The following is a 13,141-nucleotide window of genomic DNA, read 5'->3' as shown; positions in this document are numbered from 1 at the left end:
CGCTTCCCGGGTTCCAGTGGTTCTCATGCCTTGGCCTCCCGAGTAGCTGGGATTACGGACAACCGCCACTGCACCTGGCAAATTTTTGTATTTTTTAGTAGAGATGGGGTTTCACCACGTTGGCCAGGCTGGTCTTGAACTCCTGGCCTCAAGTGACCCGCCCACCTCAGTTGCCCAACAGTGCTGGGATTACAGGTGTGATCCACCGCTCCCAGCTAAGTTTTGTGTTTTTAGTAGAGACGGGGTTCACCATGTTGGCCAGGCTGGTTTCAAACTCCTGACATCAGGTGATCTGCCCGCCTCGGCCTCCCAAAGTGCTGGGATGTCAGCGTGCGCCCCTCACCCAGCTGCTCTAGTTTACACCCCCCTACAGTGTGTAAGCGCTCCCTTTTCTCCATATCCTCGCCAGCACTTGTTATTTTTTGTCTTTTCGATAATACCCATCCTAACAGATGAGATGATGCCTCACTGCGGTTTTGATTTGCATTTCTCTGATTATAAGCGATACTGAGCATTTTTTTCACATATTTTTTGGCCATTTGTATGTCTTCCTTCAAGAAATGTCTGCTCTGTTGGGTGTGGTGACACAAACCTGTAAGCCCAGCACTCAGAATGCTAAGGCAGGAGGACAGCTTGAGCCTAGACTGGCCTAGGCAGCATAGCAAAACCCTAGCAAAAAAAAAAAAAAAAAAAAAAAAGAAAGGAAAGAAAGAAAGAAAGAAAGAAAGAAAGAAAGAAAGAAAGAAAGAAAGAAAGAGAGAGAGAGAAATATCTGTGTCTGTTCAGCTTTTTTTTTTTTTTTTTTTTTTTTTTTTTTTTTTTTTTGAGGCGGAGTTTCGCTCTGTCTCCCAGGCTGGAGTGCAGTGGCGGGATCTCAGCTCACTGCAAGCTCCGCCTCCCGGGTTTACGCCGTTCTCCTGCCTCAGCCTCCTGAGTAGCTGGGACTACAGGCGCCCGCCCCCTCGCCCGGCTAGTTTTTTTTGTATTTTTTAGTAGAGACGGGGTTTCACCATGTTAGCCAGGATGGTCTCGATCTCCTGACCCTGTTCAGCTTTTTGACCTCCAAAAATTAAGAGTCCATTTTGGAATCGGACGACCTGCCTGATTCAGAGACAATCTGTGTTTGGTTCTACTCTGCTACTTCCTATGTGACTTTGGGAAGTTCCCTTAGCCACTTTGAGCTCAACTTCCTCAACATTAACCAGGAATAAGTACCACCTGCCTCTGCTGGTTAACGCTGAGGACTGAAAGGAGAACCTCCACAACGCCACTTGACAATGCCGCCTGGCGGAAGCCCCTCAATGCGGGGCTGGAAGGATCATCTGAAGCCAAATACAACTTTCCTTTCCACTGTCCCAGGCTCACTCTGCATGCGATTAGCAAGGAATAGCGAATAAAGGAAACCAAAATAGTTGCTTAATTTTTAATAAATTTTATAAAGAGGGGGTGGTGGCAAAATAGGAGGGAGAGGAGGGGAAGGAAAAGCAGCCGGTCACAAGTTCTAGTCCAGGGCTCATCCCCAGCCTCCTCACTCAGGCAATCACCAGTCCCCACCTCCTGGGGAGGGGTACTTTCTGCGCTGGCTTCACCTACAGGGAAGGCACTGCCACAGGTGTTCAGAAACCAGGAACACCTTGAAATGGGCAATGTGCTTTGGGTAGGAGACCTACAATTTCCCCAAAGAAACCACGGCACAAAAGTGACCCACATAGGAGGGACCAACCGCTGTAAACCCTTGGTGGCAAAAACGGATGTCATACCTTCTGTACAGGAGACACACACCCAGGTAAAACTTGCCAAAATAGCAGAGAAAAAAATACAGCAGACATCCAGTGCCATTCTGTTACAGAAATATTTATATCCCAAAGCCAGGGACCTCTCTGGAACACTGTCTTCATTTCCACGTCTCATGGAAGATGTTTGAGTGCACTCACATGTGTCTCAACAAACTTCCAGTCCCTGCTCTAAACCCTGTGGCTCCTCAGCAAAACCCAAAAACAAGTATCAGTTTTCCTTCCAAATGGGAAATTTCCTGACCTAGCGAAACCAGCATCAAATCCACTTATTATGAGATAGCTGATTACAGGCGAAGCCCTCTAGTCCAGGATGACTCCCCTCCTGCAGGAGCGGGAAGGATGGGCAGAGCACTGGCCTGCCAGACCACATCTCCAGGCAGTTTGAAACCATGGCTGCTCAGGTGAGCCATGATAAAAATCAAAACCAAGTATCTCTGAAAAGTGTACATGTCAAGACCCAGACCTCGGACCAGACTCAGCCGAAATGGATGTTGCAAGGTTTGTTCAGAGACCTCCTCTCCATGACCCCTCTCCCCGGGACCTCCCTCCTTGCACTAGGGTTCCAAGGCCAATGGACCGCTCCCTTACCTCTAGCCCAGTGCATTTCCAGGACCAGCTCCCAGACTGTACCAGACCCTGAAATGTATTCGCTGAATGCACTATTTCTTGAATGATCATAAATCACCTGACTATAACAACAATTGTTTTAAAAGTGTTCTCTCTCTGTCTCTCAGGAATCATGCCATGAGTTTGAGCAAGCAGCTTTGCTTCTCTCTACTGCAATTCTATCATTTGCAAAATGTTAACAATTACTGTGTTCACCCATAGCATTGTAGTAAAAAGCCTTAAGACCCACTTCATGTAGCCTGCCTGGAGCACAGACCCTGTCACATGGTAAATGCCCACTGAAGGTGAGTTATCTATAGCTATTATTACCTGCCACTCCAGCGAACAAAAGGAGTCGATCAAGTCTCATCGTATCACCATGAAAGGATGTCCAGGTAGACTGCGGAGTGGGAGTAGGGGAACTCAATGTTTATCAGGTACTATTTTGTTTTTTACAATGTGTACATGTATATTTGTAGGTACACTGGAAAAGATCTGGAAGGAAATACACCCAGTGTTAATAGTGACTACGCCAAAGACACATTCATCCAAACACACAGGAGAAAAACATTCACTATCTTTCTGTCTTCCAAATCATTTGAACTATTTTCAATAAGCATCTATGGCTTTTGTAAAGTTTTTGAAAGGAATTTATTGCATTTTTTTCTGGAGAAACAAGCAGGAGCACGAAAAAGGTGGAAACAGAAGGTAAAATGGAATGGGACTCAATGGAATTGAGTCCCAGCCAGGCTCAGCAGGCTCACGAACCACGCACCTCTCACTACAACTCAACACCAGCTCTCTCTTCTCTTGGTCCAATGGCCCAAGACTTAGAGATAAAAGACTTATTGTGATCACATCAATCACACCAAGGAGCTTGGAACCACCCCTTTTTTTTTTTTTTTTTTTTTTTTTTTGAGACGGAGTCTCACGCTGTTGCCCAGGCTCCTCTCCTTGTGTGTACCTGCCCAGGGCTGTTAGCTTTCCTCCTGTGTCTTTGGCTGGCCTGTAATCCCCTAGTGGTGGAAATGCACCCGGACACTTAGCCATCATCCCCACAACACTCAGCACCACATAGAGACCAGGGCAGTGATGCCCACTCGGACTGTGATTCTACTTATAAAGCAAAGGACCAGGGGCCAGATGCGACTTGTCTTTGGTAACTCACCAGCTGTTGCTTGAACCAGAACAAAGCCAGGTCTCCTGATGCCCAGAAAAGAGCTAGTGCCTGTCCCGCTAGAAACGTGGAGAAAATGTTTTGCTTGCTGTGAAAAGACGCACTACTGGAGAAGATGGGTGCAACTTCTCATGGAGCCACTCAGCCCAGATCACCAGGAAACAGGGCAGCCAGATGAGACACTAATCACGTCCACTGGAAAGGAAATCTGGCTGGGCAGTAGAAGGAAATTCACACAGGTTACCCGGGCCCAACGGCAGCAACAACATGAACAAAACAAAAAATACCTGAGTGGAAAGCCATAGCCTGGCTAGCAAATTCAAAACAGAGCCACAATCCTAGCAGCACATATCACTGCAACACAGAGCTTCAGTCAGTGTGCGCACACTTTAAGTAGAAACGTAAAATGTCCATGTTTTTGGAACAAAGGGCTATTTTTATGTGTGTGTGTGATGTCAGAAGAAACTGTTGGCAAGGAAATAGAAATAGACGTCCTTACACATTGACAGTGAGATAACGGTATGGCCCTAACAGAAGGGAATCGAGCAACACCCATCAACATTTAAAATGCGCAGAACCCTGGATCCCACAATTCCATTTCTAGCAATGCATCCTATGAGTATATTGACGCAAATATGCAAGAATTACGTACAACTCAGCATTGATTAATCCAAACGGTTGGGAATAACCTAAATATTTACCAGTGGGGAACTGGTGAAGAACACTGTTTATCTTATGCCAACATCTGTGTTTTTAAAAAGAAGATACATAGACTGGGCGCAGTCGCTCACGTGTGTAATCCCAGCACTTTGAGAGGCTGAGGCAGGTGGATCACGAGGCCAAGATATCCAGACCATCCTGGCCAACACGGTGAAACCCCGTCTCTACTAAAAATGCAAAAATAATCTGGGCACAGTGGCGTGCGCTTGTAGTCCCAGCTACTCAGGAGGTTGAGGCAGGAGAATCGCTTGAACCCAGGAGGTGGAGGTTGCAGTGAGCTGAGATCACGCCAGCCTGGTGACAGAGCAAGACTCCATCTTGGAAAAACAAACAAGCAAACAAACAAACAAAACTGTCAACAGTGGTCACAGAACAGTGATGGGAGTAGGACTGCCTTTCACTCTCCAGGACCTTTTGAATGTCGCTCATATTACATACTCAAAATATATGACTACAGTAAATATTTTCAGAGTAACTATGAAAAACTGGGGAAATAATAATATCTAACACACAGGACTGCTGCATAATTAAAGGATGAAAAACATTAATCACTATCAGAGTTCAAAGGAAGAAAGATTAATTCTAGCTTGGATATCAGAGCGGGGATCATGTAAAGGAAGTGAGTATTTCAAGTCTTGAAGGATGGAGAAGATTTAAAGAGGCAGAAGTGTGGAGATGATGTCCCAGATGGAGATAAGAACATAGGCGAAGACGATGTCCCAGGTGGAGATAAGAACATAGGCAAAGACGATGTCCCAGACGGAAATAAGAACACAGGTGAAGATGATGTCCCAGATGGAGATAAGAACATAGGCAAAGAAAATGAAGAAATGAGAAGGTATAAATTCTAAATGCAGCTCTCAGGCTGGGCTTCAGAACAGGGCTTAGGCAACAAGTTGGAATGCAAGGCTGATGGCGGGAACAGAAACACTGAAACCCAACTTGCATATCACGCCCAGATCATGAGCCTTGAATGCCAAGCCAGGGAAGCCCTCCTTGATCTTAACAACGAAAAATCACTGGGCCGGGTGCGGCGGTTCATGCTTCTAATCCAGTGCTTTGAGAGGCTGAGGCGAGAGGACTGCTTGAGGCCAGGAGTTTGAAACCACTCTGGACAACACAGCAAGACTCTGTCCTTACAAAAAATTTAAAAATTAGCTAGGCAGGATAGCACACCTGTAATCCCAGCTACTCAGGAGGCTGAGGCCGGAGGATCACTTGAGCCCAGGAATTTAGGGTTACCGTGAGCTGTGATTCTGTTGCTGCATTCCAGCCTGAGCAACAGAGCAAGGGCATGTCTCAAAAATAAAAGAAATGAAATAAAATCATTAAAGGTTGTATAGACATAAAGTATAAAATCATACCATATATTATTTAATCCAGATATATAATATAAATTAGAGGGGGAAAAGAGAAATTAGGAAGCTATTATAAGAAGACAAGACTCAACTAAGACACGAGCAAAGGCCCTGGGCTCACAGCCCTATCTTTATATAAAGGAATAAACTACCACATTTATTTTCATGGCATCACCAACTTAGATACAGGCTACAGTATTCTGGAACCATCTCTGTATCAGTCAAATCAGATGGCCATAATACTATAGGCAAATACCATAAAAAACACCATAAAAATACTATAGGCAAATACCATTAAAAAATGTAAAAACTGTGTGGTTTAAACATTAGTTTATTTCTCACAGCTCTGGAGGCTGGAAGTCCAAGATCAAGGTGTCAGCCAACTCAGTTCTGGGACAGGGACCTCTTCCTGGCTTGCAGATAGCCACCTTTCTTCTTGTTTCCTCACACCAGGGCAGTGGGAGCTCTCTGCTTTCTCTTTTTTTTTTTTTTTTTTTTTTTTTGAGACAGAGTCTCACTCTGTCACCAGGCTGGAGTGCAGTGACACAATCTCAACTCACTGCAACCTCCGACTCCCTGGTTCAAGCAACTCTCCTGACTCAGCCTCCTGAGTAGCTGGGATTACAGGCACGTGCCACCACACCCAACTAATTTTTGTATTTTTAGTAGAAACGGTTTCAGGATGGTCTCAATCTCCTGACATCCTGATCTGCCCACCTCGGCCTCCCAAAGTGCTAGGATTACAGGTGTGAGCCACCACACCCAGCCTTGTTTCTCTTCTTCTAAGAGCACTAATCCTGTCAGACCAGGGACCATGCTCATGACCTCATCTAACCCTAATCACCTCTCAAAGGTCCTATCCCCTAATACCATCACACTGGCAGTTAGGGCTCCAGTACAAGAATCTGGAGGAGACATAAACATTCAGTTTATAACGATGTCTTTTCAATCCTGTTGAAAAAAGCAACCAAATGAGTAGGCGAAGAAGTACCTTATATGTAAACAAGTCAGGAATTTTCATATTTCTGCTAATACATTAAGGTCAATTTAAAATGTCTGATAACAAGAGTCAGAAGCAGACATACATGAAAGTTAGTTACTCTACAATTTAGGCCCACATTGAGTTATCTTCCAATAGGCCCACATTGAGTTGTCTTCCAATGACATTGTGGCACAAAGAACACTGCTTTCTATTCCTGGTTTTGCCACCAAAGAAGCTGGAACATTTCCCTGTATTTCCGTTTATCTTGAAAATCACTGGGCTGATCTAGCAGACCTCCAAGGTCCCTTCCATTCACAAATTCCACAAATAACTTCCTACCAACAGAGGCTACACAAATAAACTACACTGACGAAGGGGAAAGCTAACACTAGCAAACAATGAGATGCACACAAGACAAGACGTATAGAGAAGTGGATCAACCACAAACTGGTGGACGATGAGCCGGCGGGGGATAAAAACACATTCCCTAACGATGGACAGACAGGCAATGGCGCCGAGGTAGTATTGTTGAAGATTTCCTATTTTACATCTTCAAGATAAATGGCCCAATTGTTTATATTCATTCTGGTTAAATGTGAACGTGAAAACTTCCTCCAGGGGACGCAGACATCTAAAAAGTTCTCAATGTATCCAATTTGTCATTTGATATATTTACTGACAAGAAAAATGAGGGACTGAATATACAAACAGACCATGCCTGATCATATGTATAAAGACAGAACTCAGACCACAACCGGTAGCTGCCCACCCAGGAAACCAATCCCCTATCTACAGTAAACAGCCAGGAGGCCAGCCAGGCTAGCACATCAGACAGGAAGCCAGACTGCTCTCTCTCCACAACCCAGAAACTATACCACAACTCTGTCCCACGTGGCCAGGACTTGACTCAAAACTGACAGCCACCCTAATTTTGGCCCCTATTTCCAGTTAGGATAATTCAGACAAAGCCAAATACGCCCCTAACCAATCACATAGGACACCCCACTTCTGCACAGCCGCCTCCAGCCCCCACAACAGCCTCCACTGGGAGTCGTTCTTTTCCATCCTGAAGCTTCCCCACTCCTCATCCGCCACTCACTTGCATGTCAGTCTCTGCCACACGCAAGTGACAGTGCTGACTCCCTTGCCACAGCAGCACTGAGAAAGTTGCCTCTGCCTGTCTCATGTGGGCGTCCTTCCTTTGTTTCCCTCGAAGAATAAGTCTTCAATGAGGGGCTTCTCTCTATATGGCCAAGCTATACAATTCAGAAGCCCAGCATGGCAATTCCAAGCCTGGAAAGACCATACACCCCTCAGGTCCTCTTTCCACAAAACACAGCTTCCTTGAGTTCTTCAGTCACTCCCCACCAACCAGGGAAGGAACCACGTGTTATGGAAAGATCAAGGGCCTTGAAGTCAAACTTCTGAGTTCATCAAGTACTTCATCTTCCCACTTAACAAATTACATGGCCTTGGCCATGCGTGGTGGCTCACACCTGTAATCCCAGCACCTTGGGAGGCCGAGTTGGGCAGATCACCCAAGGTTGGGAGTTCAAGACCAGCCTAACCAACATGGAAAAACCCCGTCCCTACTAAAAATATGAAATCAGCCTGGTGTGGTGGCGCATGCCTGTCATCCCAGCTACTCGGGAGGCTGAGGCAGGAGAATCACTTGAACCTGGGAAGCAGAGGTTGTGGTGAGCCGAGATCACACCATTGCACTCCAGCCTGGACAAGAAGAGCAAAACTCTGTCTCAAAAACAAACAAACAAACAAAAACGAACAACAACAACAACAACAAAACAAATGACGTGACCTTGAACAATTTCCTTAACTTGTCTAAGCCTCTATCTTCATCTTCAATAAAATAATTTTACTTCCAAGATTGCATTAAATGGAATCCCACATGTAAAACAGCTGACAAATATTAGGGACCCAACAGCTGTGTGCTCCTACTGCCACCCCACTTTACCCCAAGGGAGAAGCGCAAGATGTCCAGAAAAAGCCTGTTGATCCCTACACCTCAGCATCTTGTGTTCACACAAGGCGCAGTGGGATCCAGACTTACCCGGGTCGCCCAAATACAAGCCACGTTTTGATTTTTCAACTTAGGTACACATGGCTTCTAACGTTCACCATATATGATCCATAATTTAGAAGAGATTTTCCTACACTACCCCGTGGTTCTATTTTAGCAGACTCAGATGTGCCATAATACCTCACTCTCTTAAATCCTCTTCAGTATCAAAAACAAAACTTTAATCTGTAACACAGTTATCAGCAGTGAAAGTGGAAATGGTACCTATGAGTCAAAATGACCCTCTGCCCTGCCCTGCCCCACCCTACAAAAAGCTGTTCAGGAGGATTTGGGCTGCTTATGAGAATGCTGTCTGTATTCCCAGGGACAGACAAATGCCTACCCTGGTTAGAAGCTGCACTGCTCAGCCTCCAGGGTAGAAATCTCCCCACACCCTCTACCCAAGGAGAAGAGAAGCAAATGGGGTGGCCAGGCTCCAGGACGTGGACTGTTTAGTGTGGTTTCTGCAGACTGTTTTTTTGTTTTTTTTTTTGTTGTTGTTGAGACAGAGTCTCGCTCTGCCGCCCAGGCTGGAGTGCAGTGGCCGGATCTCAGCTCACTGCAAGCTCCGCCTCCCGGGTTCACGCCATTCTCCTGCCTCAGCCTCCCGAGTAGCTGGGACTATAGGCGCCCGCCACCTCGCCCGGCTAGTTTTTTGTATTTTTAAAGTAGAGACGGGGTTTCACCATGTCAGCCAGGATGGTCTCGATCTCCTGACCTCGTGATCCACCCGTCTCGGCCTCCCAAAGTGCTGGGATTACAGGCTTGAGCCACCGCGCCCGGCAGTTTCTGCAGACTGTTTAGTGTGGTTTTGCAGGCCACCCAAGTGGCCAAGGTCCTACGGCTGCTGTAGGGTCTCTTCCCTAGGATGAGACAGCCCAGCCATTCTCCTTCCCTTTTTTTTTTTTTTTTTTTTTGAGATGGAGTCTCACTCTGTCACCCAAGCTGGAGTGCAATGGTGCAATCTCACCTCACTGCCACCTCTGCCTCCCAGGTTCAAACAATTCTCCTGCCTCAGCCTCCCAAGTACCTGAGATTACAGGCACCCACCACCACACCCAGCTAATTTTTATATTTTTAATAGAGACGAAGTTTCAACTTGTTGGCCAGGCTGCTCTCGAACTCCTGACCTCAGGCGATCCACCTGCCTCGGCCTCCCAAAGTGCTGGGATTACAGGCATGAGCCACTGCATCTGGCTGAGTCAGCCCAGCCATCCTGACTTTTTGTTCTGGCAAAATTACTCTCTTCCACGTCTACCTTCCAAGTAGCTAAATCAGAGTTCTGGCCTTGGGGCAGGCTTGAAGAATCCCTGTTTTTTGGTCCTCAAGAGGTCCTACCAGCGTCTGGGACAATTCCAAAACTTGTGTTCTTAAAGAGGAAAGAAACCTCACATATATGGCTCTCGCAGAGCTCAGGCAGAGCTCAGGCAAGGCTTGGGAGGCGGCCCTAAGGTTTGGGTGTGCCATCTATGATAACAGCTAAGAGATCTGAAGCCAGCTGTCTGGGTTCAAACCTCAATTCCAACAGCGCTGGCTGTGTGATGTTAGACAACGTCCCCAGCCTCTCTGTGGTTCCGTTTCCTCACTGTAAAAGGGCCACAATAATAGAGCTGCTCTCAAAGTTAAGTGAATTCGTGCATATAAGGTATTCAGAACAATGCTTGGCACATGGGGGAGTTCAATAAACACGTAATGAACAGAGTAACTTAGCAATTAGTAAATATATTCATGCAGGCCAGGCACGGTGGCTCACGCCTGTAATTCCAAAACTTTGGGAGGCTGAGGCGAGAGGATCACTTGAGCCCAGGAGTTTGAGACTAGCATGGGCAACACAGCAATATTCCATCTCTAAAAATGTGTTTCTGTAACATATATGTATATATACAATCATATATTCACAGTGTATTTATAATACACAAAATAGCGGAATACAGACTTACCTATTCACAATGGTTACTTCTAGAGAAGGGGAAATGCAAATTTCAGCTTTTTATGCTACACATATATTCTTGTATCATCTGAAATATTTAAGCAAATTGTATATATAAATTTGCCCCAAAACACATAGCAGAACAATGTAGTTTTGACTCAAAAATCTTCAAATCATGATGGAATTGTTCTGTGAAAGTTATAGAGATGAAAATCTCCCTCCAGCCTAAATGCTCTTTCATATGAACTATATTACAGACACCAATGCAGACGCCCCAATCCTTTCCCCACTGTCATAAGAATTTTTCAGTGAACTGCATTCCCCTTTACAAACTAGATGATAGTTAGAGTTACCAGGCAAGAACGTGGATCCAGTTCTGCTTTTTCAAAGCCCAATGTTCCTCACATAATAGCAATGCATTCTTCAACGGGTCCACTGCCCCCAACACCTGACCTCTCTGTTGTACACAACTCAGCAAGGCCTGGGAGAAAACAGGTGGAAATTTAACTTAGTAACAACACATCCCGCCTGATTCCTCTGCTCGGCTAGTTCTCAAGTCATCTTTTTCTAAGCTTTCATTCGGCTCTACCACATGTACCTAGGCTGGGTAAAATACTTTACCAGGTTTTTTTTTTTTTTTTTTTTTTGAGACAGAGTTTCACTCTCTAGCCCAGGCTGGAGTGCAGTGACACCATCTCGGCTCACTGAAACCTCCACCTCCCGGGTTCAAACGATTCTCCTGCTTCAGTCTCTCAAGTAACTGGGACGACAGGCACACCCAGGACTACCACCACACCCAGCTAATTTTTGTATTTTTAGTAAAGATGGGGTTTCACCATATTGGCCAGGCTGGTCTCAAACTCCTGACCTCATGATCCGCCCGCCTTGGCCTCCCAAAGTGCTGGAATTACAGGTGTGAGTCACTGCACCTGGCCTACTTTACCAGTTTTATTCCTGAATTAAACCTGTTATTACTATCAATAATGTCAATCAGTGCCATTTCATTCACCGTATGACACACACACACAAAGCACTCCATACTCACTCCACCTATCTGCTTTTCTGCAATGGCCACAGTGTTCCCCATCTTACATGAGAGGCACAGACAAAGACAACGACTTCTCCAAGGTTTTGTAATTCACAATCAGTGGCAGAACCAACATGCCCAACCACGTCTGGCCAAGGCCTGTGTTTCAGCCACCCCATCTGGTTGCTGCCCCTAAGGCTCAATGGGCAAGTAACAGATCACTCCGATTGCAGAGGCTTCAGATATGCCCTCCGCCATGGTACAATGGATGGTTCGCTCTCAGCAGGGGAGGCAGGGGTGGGAATCAGCACACAGTTCTGCTAGGTTTCTCATGCAGGGCAAAGACTATGTATTTTGTGCCTTGCTTTGCAGGTGAAATGTCTCCTGCCCCCTGTACAACACCTTTCTTTGTCTTCTCCACATAAAAGTACAACTGAGTTCCTCAGGGGAAGGCAGTGATCACTGCCCTGTGCCACACCTGACTGATGTCCAAACAAGTGGACACACAGGCTCTTCTCTTATGGCCCAGGTTGCTCCCATCTGCTAAGCATCAAAAACTACACACAGGATTCGCAGAACATGAATGACATGGAGGTGACCGCTTTATCTCTGTTGAAAACTTACTGCACTCTCTTAAAAAAGGGAATTCAGGAGAAACTGAACATTTGAGGCTGGCTGGCTGTAATCTTCAGCTGCTGAGAAAGCCTCAGCTTCTCGGTTCCACTGTGGAAATCCAACTCCTCCCTCAAAGTCTAACTCAAGTACACCTCCTCTGCGGTGCCTGCCCCTTCCTCCCTTTCACAAGCACGTGTTCCCTCTGCAGCCCCAGAGCATTCTATCGCCACGTCTGGAGCCACGCTGTCCCAGCCTACAGCCAGCTCAGTGCACAGCTGCGTCTCCCTGTGTTGTACCTGCAGGCCCCACCTGGGCTGGAAGGCTGCCTCCTTCTCCTCCACACAGAGGCCGCACTCAGGAACTACTGAATGAGGGAGGGAGTGGATGAGCAAGATCAGCCAAGGGCTACAGGGAGTGACCTGCAGCTCCCAGCAGGAACAGCCCCTGCCCTGCCAATCCGGAGGTGCTGGCTCTGTTCTCAGCAGGGCCGCTAAAAGCTCCGTTATAACAGCTCTAGGCCTCAACGTCAACTTGGTGTCAGGCCCTAGAGACACCGAAACTCCTAACAAATAAAGAGGCCACGTATGCAGCATGCTGGTTAAAAGCACAGGCTTCGGAGTCAGAGCTTGAATTCCGCTTATTATGTGACCTTGAGCAAGTTACTCAATGCGTCAGTCTCATTTTATCACCGGCAAAATGAGGACATTATCTGCCACACAGTGTTGCTGAAAAAGTAAGTGAGGTGACAGACTCAAAGTGCTTGGCACTTACCTACTCTTACTGGTTTATTACAAAGAAGAGAACACGGGAACAGCCAAATGCAAGAGATGCACAGGGCACACCACGGAGCAGA

This window comes from Macaca fascicularis, chromosome 8 (genome assembly GCF_037993035.2).
Source record: "Macaca fascicularis isolate 582-1 chromosome 8, T2T-MFA8v1.1".
In the NCBI taxonomy this organism is placed as follows: domain Eukaryota; kingdom Metazoa; phylum Chordata; class Mammalia; order Primates; family Cercopithecidae; genus Macaca; species Macaca fascicularis.
Note: the sequence above shows the minus strand (reverse complement) of the source record.